Source organism: Coregonus clupeaformis, chromosome 2, assembly GCF_020615455.1.
Source record: "Coregonus clupeaformis isolate EN_2021a chromosome 2, ASM2061545v1, whole genome shotgun sequence".
Classification (NCBI taxonomy): Eukaryota; Metazoa; Chordata; class Actinopteri; order Salmoniformes; family Salmonidae; genus Coregonus; species Coregonus clupeaformis.
The window spans coordinates 18,297,542-18,311,624 of record NC_059193.1 but is presented as its reverse complement, the minus strand read 5'-3'; the positions used below and the strand labels follow the sequence as shown (position 1 = coordinate 18,311,624).

Here is a 14,083-nt window from a genome sequence, read left to right as displayed (position 1 = left end):
CTTAGGAGCCAGGAACCAGTCAACCATTTCTATTGGCCCCATCTTGTTCACCTTGTGCTGGGGACAATAAAAGGCCACTCTAAAATGTGCAGTTTTGTCACTCAATGCCACAGATGTCTCAAGTTTTGAGGGAGCGTGCAATTGGCATGCTCCCTCAATGAACATGCCAGATAATTGCATGTTCATTGTGCACATAGTTTTAGAGAATATGGCAGTACGTCCAACTGGCCTCACAACCGCAGACCACATGTAACCACGCCAGCCCAGGACCTCCACATCCGGCTTCTTCACCTGCAGGATCGTCTGAGACCAGCCACCCGGACAGCTGATGAAACTGTGGGTTTGCACAACCAAAAGATTTCTGCACAAACTGTCAGAAACTATCTCAGGGAAGCTCATCTGCATGCTCATCATCCTCACCAGGGTCTTAACCTGACTGCAGTTCGGCGTCTTAACCGACTCCAGTGGGTAAATGCTCACCTTCGATGGCCACTGGCTCTTCCCGAATGAATCCCGGTTTCAACTGTACCGGGCAGATGGTGTCGTGTGGGCGAGCGGTTTGTTGATGTCAACGTTGTGAACAGAGTGCTCCATGGTGGTGGTAGGGTTATGTTATGGGCAGGCATAAGCTACAGACAACGAACACAATTCCATTTTATCAATGGCAATTTGAATGCACAGAGATACCGTGACAAGATCCTGAGGCCCATTGTCGTGCCATTCATCCGCCGCCATCACCACGTTTCAGCATGATAATACATCGCCCCATGTCGCAAGGATCTGTACAGAATTCCTGGAAGCTGTAAATGTCCCAGTTCTTCCATGGCCTGCATACTCACCAGACGTCAGCCATTGAGCACGTTTGGGATGCTCTGAATCGACGTTGATCTGGTTCTGATCCATGCCCCTATCTTTTCTTTTAAGGTATCTGTGACCAACAGATGCATATCTGTATTACCAGTCATGTGAAAACCATACATGAATTTATTTCAATTGACTGATTTCCTTATATGAACTGTAGCTCAGTAAAATCTTTGAAATTGTTGCATGTTTCATTTATATTTTTGTTCAGTCACGTTTCTGTACTGTTTGTAAACACCCTGGTAGGTTGATTAATAACCTTAACCAGATTACAGGCACTGGTGACAGTGAGCAGCTTCCTGAAAACCAGATTAAAGGTCACCCAGAAAATAAAAATAAAACCTATCTGTTATCACACATTATCAAGCATTGCATACATATTATCCAGAAACTGTCTGTTAGCACCTGGTGGCCTATAGCAGCACCCCAAAAGAAGAGGCTTTAAATGAGGCAGGTGAACTTGCAGTTCAATAGCATTAGACATGAGATCCTCTCTAAGATTTCCAGGAATATGGCTCTGAACATATGCAACACTTCCCCCATAGGCATTCCTGTCTCTTCTGTAGATGTTATATCCTTGTATTGCTACTGCTGTATCATCAAAGGAATTATCCAAGTGAGTCTTAGATATGGCCAATATATGAATGTTATCTGATGTTAGTAAGTTATTTATTTTATTATTTCTAAGGCTACATATGTTAATATCTGCTATTTTTAGCCCTTTCCTGGGTACCTTATCGGAGACAGACATAATATGAAGGGGGGAAAGGCTAATATAGTCAGACAATCAGGCACGTGTGAGTGTCAGTTGGTGTGTGTGTGTGTGTGTGTGTGAGAGATGTAGCGCTGAAGCTACTGACCCAGAAGCTAGGCTCTCTACTCCCAGGCTTTTTGGAGGGAGGGTGGACAATTAGCCTGTCGTAGCTAGCCTGTTCTACAGGAGCACCATTGAGAGCAGTGTCGGTACGGCAACTCCACCGCCGTGGACCGCAAGACTCTATAGAGGGTGGTACGCTCAGCCGAACGCACCATTAGGTGCACACTGCCTGCCCTCCAGGACACCTACACTAGGTGTCGCAGGAAGGACAAGAAGATAATCAGGGACCCCAGTCATGACCTGTTCTCCCCACTACCATCACTAAGATGTGGGCAATACAGGAGCATCATCGCAAAAACTGGAAGATTGGCCAAGAGCTTCGACCCTCAGAGCATCAGGCTGCTGAACCACTGTACCATTGGTACAGTGTTAATATGTATATATTTTATTTATATTCTTTACTATTACATGTATTGTTTTTATTTCATTTTTACCTGCATTGTTGGAGCTCATAGCTTAAGATTTTCACTGTCCCTTTCCATTACACCTGAACGCTGTACTTGTGACTATTAAACTTCTAATCTAATCTAGCAGATGTAAACAATGTCCCCACGCTCTCTGGCAGCTTTCATGGCTGGGATAAATTATTTCCGCCTCTGGCGCCCAGCTTCCGAGTAGTCCTTGTTGAAGAGGTTGGTTCCTCTCAAGTTCTTGGCTCTCTCCAAAACAGCCATCTTGTCCTTATAAGGTAATGTATTTGATGTTATCATGAGAAAGGCCCATCATGCGTGGGCTCAAACAGCTATTAGTGTTATATCATACACAGTGGCAATACATTTTCATGTGCCAATCAACGTCCCAAATACTAACATTTAAGACCAAGACTAATTCAAATGAGGACAGAGGAGGGGGCAATTATTTATGTTCAAATGTCTGCTACATTATTGCATTGCACACAATGGAAACCGATACTTTTTTCCGCTGTCAAAGGTCATTTCATAACCAATCCTGAATTGCAGTCTGACAAATTAATTTGCAATGTGGATGTTGTTCAGAGCAGGATTGCGCCAATATCCCCACCAACACGCATGAAATGAACGCCAAGCTGGACTGGTGAACGTCATAACCTTGAAAGACCTTCACTGGCAGAGAACACTGAGATGAGACGGTCCTCTCCATAAACGTGGAGCTATCTCCCCCTGTTGAACAAATTGGGGAAAGCAGCAAATGACGTCAAAGTGCCATGGGTCATTCAAGGGATGGTGCCAGGGTGGTATAGGCCTAGCCTACTGTGGTTTGATTCAAAGATGGAGTATGATCTAACAATGTGTTTTTATAACATTATGCAGTGTAGCATGTTAACCTTAAGGTTCTAGTATTGCTCTCTGGCCTATCTCTATCTCTCCACAATTCTACCTGACTGAGTGTGCATGTCTGGGAGGCCGCCCGAGGTACATAACAAATGCAATCACTGAGGGGATTCGATTAAGCTGGCCCGGGTTGAACCGGGCTATGGCCCGTCACGTGACCGGGTAAACGGTAATTTGTGGCGCTCGGCCATGTAGTCAACAAGGCAGCATGATGTATCGTTCAGAAACATACAACATCTCTTTTCCATCAAATATATGTTTTGAATTTTCAAACTAGGTTTAATTGGGAATGCAGATAAAGCGTTTTAATCAAAAGCAATCCCTTTTGCATGTGAAAACACTGAATCCTACTCATTTCTCCTACTCATTAACCTGAAAATGTTGTTTTTTTGCCGACTTTGCCGTCAGCCAGAACGGGAACCAGGTTCAAGCACGGGAGGCAGCCCAGTTCCGAAACAAATGTAATCACTTTTCGCAAAGGCGCTGGGCCAGCTTAATCGAATCCCCTCAGTGCTAACCTGTGTGCCGGATTAGGAACCGGGGAACACAGCACACGACTTCATCCAATTACCAGCCACAGCCAATCGGCACACAGTAGGCTAAGCATTTAGAACAAGTGCGAAAGCAGAGAAAGTTAACAAATAAGAAGGTTCAGCCGATTAAAACTCTCAAATACATAATAGGCCTACCGTAGTCCGAACAGTGCTTACCCCTCTGTTGAAATGTGTTTGATTGCGCTAGATCAACTGTCCATTGGCGTAGGTCTACACTTTGCTTGCTAGCAATCAACAAGTAGGCCTATCTGAACCTCCACTGCTAAAAACAAACATTTCTTTTGTAGCCATGATTAAAACAAAAAGTTATCAAAACATAAGAACCGACTATTCAGTAGTCATGTTACGTTTGATATTGGAGCCCAGGGGCTTGTGTCAATATCGAGAATCAGTTTACTTCTTCTTCTTCTTCTGAGTTTAACGGCAGTTGGCATCCAGTATGTTGCATTACCGCCCCCAACTGGACAATACTATAAATCCATTTTACTAACCCTACACTCATTAAAAACTCACTACCCCATTCCACTACATTGACCCCATCTGCTTCTGCACCATGCCAATGGCCTGGGAGGATGGGACACCACCACTCAATACACCCTGTAACTCTTCTGAAGTCAAATCTCGTATGCCCAAATACTTCTCTGCAGCTGCCACCACAACATCTATTTTCTGTGATTTACGTTCCATTTCTGTGGTACAGTTGATTACCATTGCTCTGAATGCTAAGAAGCCAAACTTACTGAAGCATATACTGTATCACCCATCCTCCTCTACTTTCTTCACTGCCTCAGCATACGACACCTTCTGCACTACTCTGACTCCAGCCACCTCAACCTGCCACTCTCGCACCGGACACTTCCGATCCCAGCAACAGTTGACACACACAACTTTATCCACCGAAACTACACAATCCTCTATCCCATGCCCTCCTGCACACCTCCCACATCTTGGAATCTCCCTCCTACAAACTGCTGTGACATGACCATGAACATTGCAACTGAAACAGCGCAGTGGATTCAGCACAAAAGCTCTAACAGGATAACTGATACATTAAATGACCAAGAGTATGTGGACACCTGCTCGTCGAACATCTCATTCCAAAATCATGGCCATTAATAAGGAGTTGGTCCCCCCTTTGCTGCTATAACAGCCTACACTCCTCTGTGAAGGCTTTCCACTAGATGTTGCAACATTGCTGCGGGACTTGCTTCCATTCAGCCACAAGAGCATTAGTGAGGTCGGGCACTGATGTTGGTCCTGGCTCGCAGTCGGCGTTACAATTCACTCCAAAGGTGTTCAATGGGGTTGAGGTTAGGGCTCTGTGCAGGCCAGTCAAGTGGCCTCCATACCGATCTTGACAAACCATTTCTGTATGGACCTCGCTTTGTGTACGGGGGCATTGTCATGCTGAAACAGGAAAGGGCCTTCCCCAAACTGTTGCCTCAAAGTTGGAAGCACAGAATCGTCTAGAATGTCATTGTATGCTGTAGCATTAAGATTTCCCTTCACTGGAACTAAGGGGCCTAGCCCGAACCATGAAAAACAGCCCTAGACCATTATTCCTCCTCCACCAAACTTTACAGCTGGCATTATGCATTGGGGCAGGTAGCGTTTTCCTGGCATACGCTAAACCCAGATTCATCCGTCGGACTGCCAGATGGGGAAGGGTGATTAATCACTCCAGAGAACGCGTTTCCACTGCTCCAGAGTCCAATGTCAGCGTGTTTTACACCACTCCAGCCGACGCTTGGCATTGCGCATGGTGATCTTAGGCTTTTGAGTGGCTGCTCGGCCATGGAAACCCATTTCATGAAGCTCCCGACGAACAGTTCTTGTGCTGACGTTGCTTCCAGAGGCAGTTTGGAACACGGTAGTGAGTGTTGCAACTGAGGACAGACGATTTTTACACGCTACGCGCTATAGCACTCAGCGGTCTCGTTCTGTGAGCTTGTGTGGCCTACCACTTTGCAGCTGAGCTTTGTTGCTCCTGGACATTTCCACTTCACAATAACAGCACTTACTGTTGACCGGGGCAGCTGTAGCAGGGCAGAAATTTGATGAACTGACTTGTTGGAAAGGTAGCATCCTATGACGGTGCCACGTTGAAAGTCACTGAGCTCTTCAATAAGGCAATTCTACTGCCATTGTGTGTCTATGGAGATTGCATGGCTGTGTACTCAATTTTATACACTTGTCAGCAAATGGTGTGGCTGAAATAGCCGAATCCACTAACTTGAAGAGGTGTCCACATACTTTTGTATATATCGTGTATATCCTAACATGACTTTGTCAGGTAAAGACTGACTCAAAAGTCAAAAGGACTGACAGTGACTCCTCTGTTTCACCACGCTCACTATTTGGTCTGCGTCGCACCAAACGGCGGGAATCACAAACACTAGGAATCTTCAACTTCAATTGCTCCACCTCCGTAATTGCTCCACCTCCACTCCTTTCAATGGTGCCCTGTTCCTAAGAGCAAAGCAAGAAACAGATCTTGACCCAAGTTGATGACACAGAGCCCCCTTCACTGATTCAACTGCACCGAACTCCTTTCCCACCCACCTTGAAACCACAAATGGATCCACCAAAAGGCAAGGATCCACTTTCTCCAAAAATGTCCCTCCTACTGGACCAGATTCTTCTTCATCATGTCCATTGATGCCAGGCTCGGGTTCCAAGCTCTTCACCACACCTTCCACCTCACTTAACTCACCTTCATTCACTTCCATTTCACCTTCAGAACTCGGTCTGGCGCACGGCTCACTCTGTTTGCACTTTACACCAATCTCCTTCGACACCCCATCTCCATTTTTATCACCATCTTCCTCAAATTCAAATCCAACCAAATCCATTCTCTCTGACCTCTTCTTCCTATTTTCCCCCCTCCATTCCTCCTCAGAAATCCACCTTTCTGTGTCCCTGTTCCAATATTCCTCTTCTCTCGACTTTGCTTGCTGCCCGGTGGCATCCCAACGTAATCTCATAATCGTCCTTCTCACCTTGGAAACGTGTCTTTTCTGGGCGCCAACACTTTGAGAGCATGAGAAGTGGCCAGACACAGAAAAACAACCCCCAAACTTCGTTCTACTTCCGTCGTGGCAGAAAACCTTCAGCTCTCTCTTGGTACACAGCTCAATCACAAGTCGTCAGTTTTTTTTCTGTCAGCAGTTTACTTCAAAGTAGTGTGCCTTCTTCTTCTTCTTCTATGGTATAATGGTGGTCCGCAAACAAATGTTAGAGGTGCATGCTACTGGATGGGGTGAAAACTGAGAAACTTTAACACAGAAATAATAGGGGAAAGGGAAAGGGTGAAAAAACATACTCCTAACATTCCATACGCAAACAACATCATGTCAAAGTGTAATTATGTTTATAGACATTTTAACAAATCAATTAAAAATGAGCAGCTGAAATGTCTTGAGTCAATAAGTATTCAACCCCTTTGTTTTGGCAAGCCTAAATAAGTTCATGAGTAAAACTGTGCTTAACAAGTCACATAATAAGTTGCATGGACTCACTCTGTGTGCAATAATAGTGTTTAATATGATTTTTTAATTACTACCTAATCTTTGGACCCCACACATACAATTATCTGTAAGGTCCCTCAGTTGAGCAGTGCATTTCAACCACAAAGACCAGGGAGGTTTTCCAAGGCCTCGCAAAGAAGGGCACCTATTGGTAGAGGGATAAAAAAAAGCAGACATTGAGTATCCCTTTGAGCATGGTGAAGTTATTAATTACACTTTGGTTGGTGTATCAATACACCCAGTCACTACAAAGATACAGGCGTCCTTCCTAACTCAGTTTCCGGAGAGGAAGGAAACAGCTTAGAGATTTCACCATGAGTCCAATGGTGACTTTAAAACAGTTACAGAGTTTAATGGTGGTGATAGGAGAAAACTGAGGATGGATCAATACCATTGTAGTTACTCCACAATACTAACCTAAATGACAGAGTGAAAAGATGGAAGCTTGTACATAATACAAAATATTATTAATAAGGCACTAAAGTGAAACTGCAAACAATGTGGCAAAGAAATGTACTTTATGTCCTGAATGCAAAGCGTTGTGTTAGGTGCAAAAATCAACACAACACATCACTGAGTACCACTCCTCATATTTTAAAGCATGGTGGTGGGCTGCATCATGTTATGGATATTGTAAGAAAGCCTGTCCCTTTAAAAACTCAGTGATGACGTCACAGCCATCACACGCTGGCAGAGTGTTTAGTTCATTACCAAGTGCAGCTCGCCACCTACTGCTGTGAACACATATATCCGTTTTGGACATTATTTCCTTTCTGACCAACTTATTCATCACTGTGCGTAAATAAAAAAAACTGTAAGTAAGGTATATGTTTTTCCCCTGTTTTACTGACGAAGTTGTCAATAGTTTAAGAATATTTTCGTCAGACATTATTACAGCACTATGTGTCGTTTTTTATACTAGCTATCTAACATTGTTAGCTACATTTTCGCCTGTCATTGTTAGCTGGTTAGTCTGATGTTGCTAGCCACTTGTATTTTCGGTTAAATCATTGGATTATTATAACAGATGAGAGTTGTATATCTTGTTTGTTATTGCTAACTGACTGTGCCTTATCTTAGTATTGATGCCATTGTATTCATGTTTATTTTTTTCAGACCACATCTTGTATGGATAAATGGACAGTTAATTGGATAATCACAGCTGAGTGACATGGCACAGAATTGCAAACATTGTTAATCTCCAATCAACATTAAAGAACCCAAATTGAGGAACTGTCTCTCTCATCTGTCTCTCTAACAGGAGTACAATCTCCATAACGTCACCGACTCAATCAGTGTATAAATTCCAGAGGCATCATCCTCTAATTCAGGTATGCTTGTCATCGGCAAGTACTAGGGAGTTTTTAGGATAAAAAGAAACGGAATAGAGCTAAGCACAGGCAAAATCCTAGAGGGGAAACCTGGTTCAGTATGCTTACCAACAGACACTGGAAGACAAATTCACCTTTCAGCAGGACAATAACCTAAGATGACATTGAATGTTCCTGAGTGGCTTAGTTACAGTTTTGACTTCAATCGGCTTGAAAATCTATGGCAAGACTTGAAAATGGCTGTCTAGCAATGATCAACAACCAACTTAACAGAGCTTGAAGAATTTCTTAAAGAATAATGTGCAAGAATTGTACAATCCAGGTGTGAAAGGCTTAGAAACTTACCCAGAAAGACTCACAGCTGGGGCCCCGTGTAACTCAGTTGGTAGAGCATGGCGCTTGCAACGCCAGGGTTGTGGGTTTGTTTCCCACGGGGGGCCAGTATGAAAATGTATGCACTCATGTAAGTCGCTCTGGATAAGAGCGTCTGCTAAAATAACTAAAATGTCATCACTGCCTAAGGTGATTCTAACATGTATTGACTCAGGGGTGTGAAATACGTACAGTGGGGGAAAAAAGTATTTAGTCAGCCACCAATTGTGCAAGTTCTCCCACTTAAAAAGATGAGAGGCCTGTAATTTTCATCATAGGTACACGTCAACTATGACAGACAAATTGAGGAGAAAGAAATCCAGAAAATCACATTGTAGGATTTTTAATGAATTTATTTGCAAATTATGGTGGAAAATAAGTATTTGGTCACCTACAAACAAGCAAGATTTCTGGCTCTCACAGACCTGTGACTTCTTCTTTAAGAGGCTCCTCTGTCCTCCACTCGTTACCTGTATTAATGGCACCTGTTTGAACTTGTTATTAGTATAAAAGACACCTGTCCACAACCTCAAACAGTCACACTCCAAACTCCACTATGGCCAAGACCAAAGAGCTGTCAAAGGACACCAGAAACAAAATTGTAGACCTGCAAGACCAGGCTGGGAAGACTGAATCTGCAATAGGTAAGCAGCTTGGTTTGAAGAAATCAACTGTGGGAGCAATTATTAGGAAATGGAAGACATACAAGACCACTGATAATCTCCCTCGATCTGGGGCTCCACGCAAGATCTCACCCCGTGGGGTCAATATGATCACAAGAACGGTGAGCAAAAATCCCAGAACCACACGGGGGGACCTAGTGAATGACCTGCAGAGAGCTGGGACCAAAGTAACAAAGCCTACCATCAGTAACACACTACGCCGCCAGGGATTCAAATCCTGCAGTGCCAGACGTGTCCCCCTGCTTAAGCCAGTACATGTCCAGGCCCGTCTGAAGTTTGCTAGAGTGCATTTGGATGATCCAGAAGAGGATTGGGAGAATGTCATATGGTCAGATGAAACCAAAATAGAACTTTTTGGTAAAAACTCAACTCGTCGTGTTTGGAGGACAAAGAATGCTGAGTTGCATCCAAAGAACACCATACCTACTGTGAAGCATGGGGGTGGAAACATCATGCTTTGGAGCTGTTTTTCTGCAAAGGGACCAGGACGACTGATCCATGTAAAGGAAAGAATGAATGGGGCCATGTATCGTGAGATTTTGAGTGAAAACCTCCTTCCATCAGCAAGGGCATTGAAGATGAAATGTGGCTGGGTCTTTCAGCATGACAATGATCCCAAACACACCGCCCGGGCAACGAAGGAGTGGCTTCGTAAGAAGCATTTCAAGGTCCTGGAGTGGCCTAGCCAGTCTCCAGATCTCAACCCCATAGAAAATCTTTGGAGGGAGTTGAAAGTCTGTGTTGCCCAGCGACAGCCCCAAAACATCACTGCTCTAGAGGAGATCTGCATGGAGGAATGGGCCAAAATACCAGCAACAGTGTGTGAAAACCTTGTGAAGACTTATAGAAAACGTTTGACCTGTGTCAATGCCAACAAAGGGTATATAAAAGTATTGAGAAACTTTTTGTTATTGACCAAATACTTATTTTCCACCATAATTTGCAAATAAATTCATAAAAAATCCTACAATGTGATTTTCTGGATTTTTTTTTCTCATTTTGTCTGTCATAGTTGACGTGTACCTATGAAGAAAATTACAGGCCTCATCTTTTTAAGTGGGAGAACTTGCACAATTGGTGGCTGACTAAATACTTTTTTCCCCACTGTATGTAAATTATATACAGTACCAGTCAAAAGTTTGGACACACCTACTCATTCAAGGGTTTTTCTTTATTTTTACTATTTTCTACATTGTAGAATAATAGTGAAGACATCAAAACTATGAAATAACACATATGGAATCATGTAACCAAAAAAGTGTTAAACAAATCAAAATATTTTATATTTGAGATTCTTCAAAGTAGCCACCCTTTGCCTTGATGACAGCTTTGCACACTCTTGGCATTCTCTCAACCAGCTTCATTAGGTAGTCACCTGGAATGCATTTCAATTAACAGGTGTGCCTTGTTAAAAGTTAATTCGTGGAATTTCTTTCATAATGTGTTTGAGCCAATCAGTTGTGTTGTGACAAGGTAGGGGTGGTACACAGAAGATAGCCCTATTTGGTAAAATACAGAGTCCATATTATGGCAAGAACAGCTCTGTAGATATTTCTTTATTTGCAAAAATGTTCCTAAACATGTTTTCACTTATGGGGAATTGGGTGTAGATGTATTTCATCCATTTTGAATTCAGGCTGTAACACAACAAAATGTGGAATATGTCAATACTTTCTGTAGGCACTGTTTGTATTCCTTCTGAAAACACTTGCCACGTGTCCAAACTTTTTACAATTGTAATGCTGCAGTGGTTTTTGTAAATCTCACATACCTTGGTTTTACATGAGTTGGGAAAAACACTTAATCAAACAGTAAAACAGAGTCGTTCCTCCTTCTTTCCGTCTATCATTCGGGTCAAGCGACGTGTGTCTACCACTCCTGACATGTTCTCCCTAAAACACGAATCCCTATGTCCAACAAGATGCCAGAGATGAGAACATCAGTGCATGACTCAGAAAATCATAGCTTTTGTTAAGTTGCGTCAATTCAAATCTGGTATTGGAACAAAAAGAGGTCAATACACGTCTTCTAAAATAGACTAGTATTTTAATTAATGCAAAACACTTCAATGGTAAATATGATGTTCGTATATACGGGTCCACTGAAAAACCACGCAGGGCAGACAGAGAACTGAGCCATTGTTATAAGTTCTTCTTTAAATACTCTGACAGAGGTAGTTCCTGCTCCAGGCAGGCCTATCAGAGTAGAGGCTGGGCGTGGTTTAAACTTACCCAGCCTATCGTTGGCCCACAGACTGGTCCCAGCCCCTTGGCGCTTCACTGTTGCGAGTCAGCAACCTCAGACATAATTTGTTCTTCTTTGTAGCAGAACACATGTCCTTGAGCGGTTTAACAAAGAGGCAGTGTTTGTGTGAATCACAAGTCTGTCTCAGCCTACCTCCTAATAGTTCCTCACATTAATCACAGCTTGTTATATTAAACAATCTATATCAGTACAGTACAAACCTATTGTTTAATCATTAATGCTTTCTTATTAAGCTAACAGCACATTAAAATATAAGATAATAATTTCCCACACTTTCCACATTATACATCGATAGTTTGTTGAGCCACAGAGCTTTCTCGCTTTGCTCTTTTGACACACACAAAATCAACATAATTCTGCTCTTTGTCACTGACCAATTTCGCAATTCGTTCTTCACCATCTTCAAGACCGCAAACGGGTCACCCAAAAAAAAACATCCGTGCTCATGAATTGCACTACAACAATAAACTGCTTTACAGTTCCAACTTGAACCCTTTAAGCTCCATTCTTCTTTACCGTCGCCCACTCATTCTCACCAACTTTACTCGCGCCAACAGAATCGCACAATGCTTCCACTTCCGCCATTGCTCGCCCGAGGTCCTCTCCATGGTCAACCCCCAGACTACCAAAGCAGTGTGCGGATGCCTGTATCACTTTATTAGAAGCACGTCATCAATGGCGTCTGAAGCTTTGTTTGATCACATGCTTTTTCAAACCTTGTGTTGCAAAATGTGAGATCCCACTGATTTTGTCGTGGTTCTGGTGCTTTCTTCGATTCCAAGCTGCATCCAAACACCGACCTCTACTGGACAACGTACTTACAAATGAAGTTAGGATTTTTTTACATGTAGGCCTAGTTTTATTTGACTGGTAGCTTAGCAGGTAAAGTAGGGCGCTATGGAACATTCAGCAATATGAGGGTGTCGGGTCGAATATCGGAGAAGGACAATTATTTGGGAAAATGTTTTATGTGAAACCACACTCTTTGCACATTGTTGTTCAAATAATTCGTTTTATTTCGTATAGTATAAGCTTCTGTCTTAAGCATCCTAAATGCCATAGATTCAGTTTTTTTTTAATAGTTAAATGCAAAAAAGGGGAAGCATGATGTAAGATGCAAACCTGGTATTCCAACTGAAAGTAGGCTACTAACGCCTTCCCTTACTGCTGCGCCACAGAGTTTTGATGAAAATCAAATGCTGCAATTTATTGCTAACCAACAGATGTCACTAATGTGCATTGTGAACCGATAATGAAGCTCAGAGTAGGCCTAATGAACTGTTTTCCGGCACAATTTGGTGAAAGCTCAGAAGCCTTCAGAAAGCCTTGGTTTCCCATCACTACTATTGAGTCATTGAACTGCCTTCAGCCAAATTCAGACAAAAAAGCAAAAGCATCTCTTTTTGAAGGGCTCATTTTGGTGAACATCGGGAACCAAATCACATCAGTCTGTCCTATCTGGTGTAATTATTCTGTCTTATCTGGTGTCCTGTGTGAACTTAAGTATGCTCCCTCTAATTCTCCCATCTCTCTCTCTCTCCCCTCCCGGAGGACCTGAGCCCTAGGACCATTCCTCAGGACTACCTGGCCTGATGACTCCTGGCTGTCTCCAGTCAACCTGGTCATGCTGCTGATCCAGTTTCTGTTGTTTTGCCTGTGGCTATGGAACCCTGACATGTCCACCGGACGTGCTACCTTGTCCCAGACCTGCTGTTTTCGCCCCTCTCTCGCCCCCTCCCTCTCTTTCTCTCTCTCTCTCTTCCTCTATCTATCTCTCTCTCTGCTGCACCTGCTGTCTCGACCTCTGAATGATTGGCTATGAAAAGCCAACTGACATTTACTCTTGAGGTGCTGACCTGTTGCACCCTCTACAACCACTGTGATTATTATTTGACGCTGCTGGTCATCTATGAACATCTGAACATCTTGAAGAACGATCTGGCCTTAATGGCCATGTACTCTTATGATCTCCACCCGGCACAGCCAGAAGAGGACTGGCCACCCCTCAGAGCCTGGTTCCTCTCTAGGTTTCTTCCTAGGTTCCTGCCTTTGTAGGGAGTTTTTCCTAGCCACCATGCTTCTACAGCTGTATAAGCACTGTGTGACATCTGCTGATGTAAAAAGGGCTTTAGAAATACATTTGATTGATTGATCTGTGAAAGAGCCGTTCATTTGGCTTCATGATTTGCATACTGATACTATTGCTTTTTGAGCTTCAGACATCGATTATCTGCAGATCAATTATAAAAAAACATTATCTGAAGATGGTAAGGAACAATATAGGGAGGAAAGAGCCAAATTCT

At 43.1% G+C, this 14,083-nt stretch overlaps 1 long non-coding RNA gene across 1 annotated transcript; it reads left to right on the top strand.

Moving 5' to 3' along the window:
- The first annotated feature begins 7,849 nt into the window (after nt 1-7,849).
- Nucleotides 7,850-8,359, top strand: LOC121536951. The gene is made up of 2 exons (XR_005994933.1): nt 7,850-7,943; nt 8,246-8,359. It is a non-coding gene; the product is annotated as an uncharacterized LOC121536951 (long non-coding RNA).
- The last annotated feature ends 5,724 nt before the right edge of the window (nt 8,360-14,083 follow it).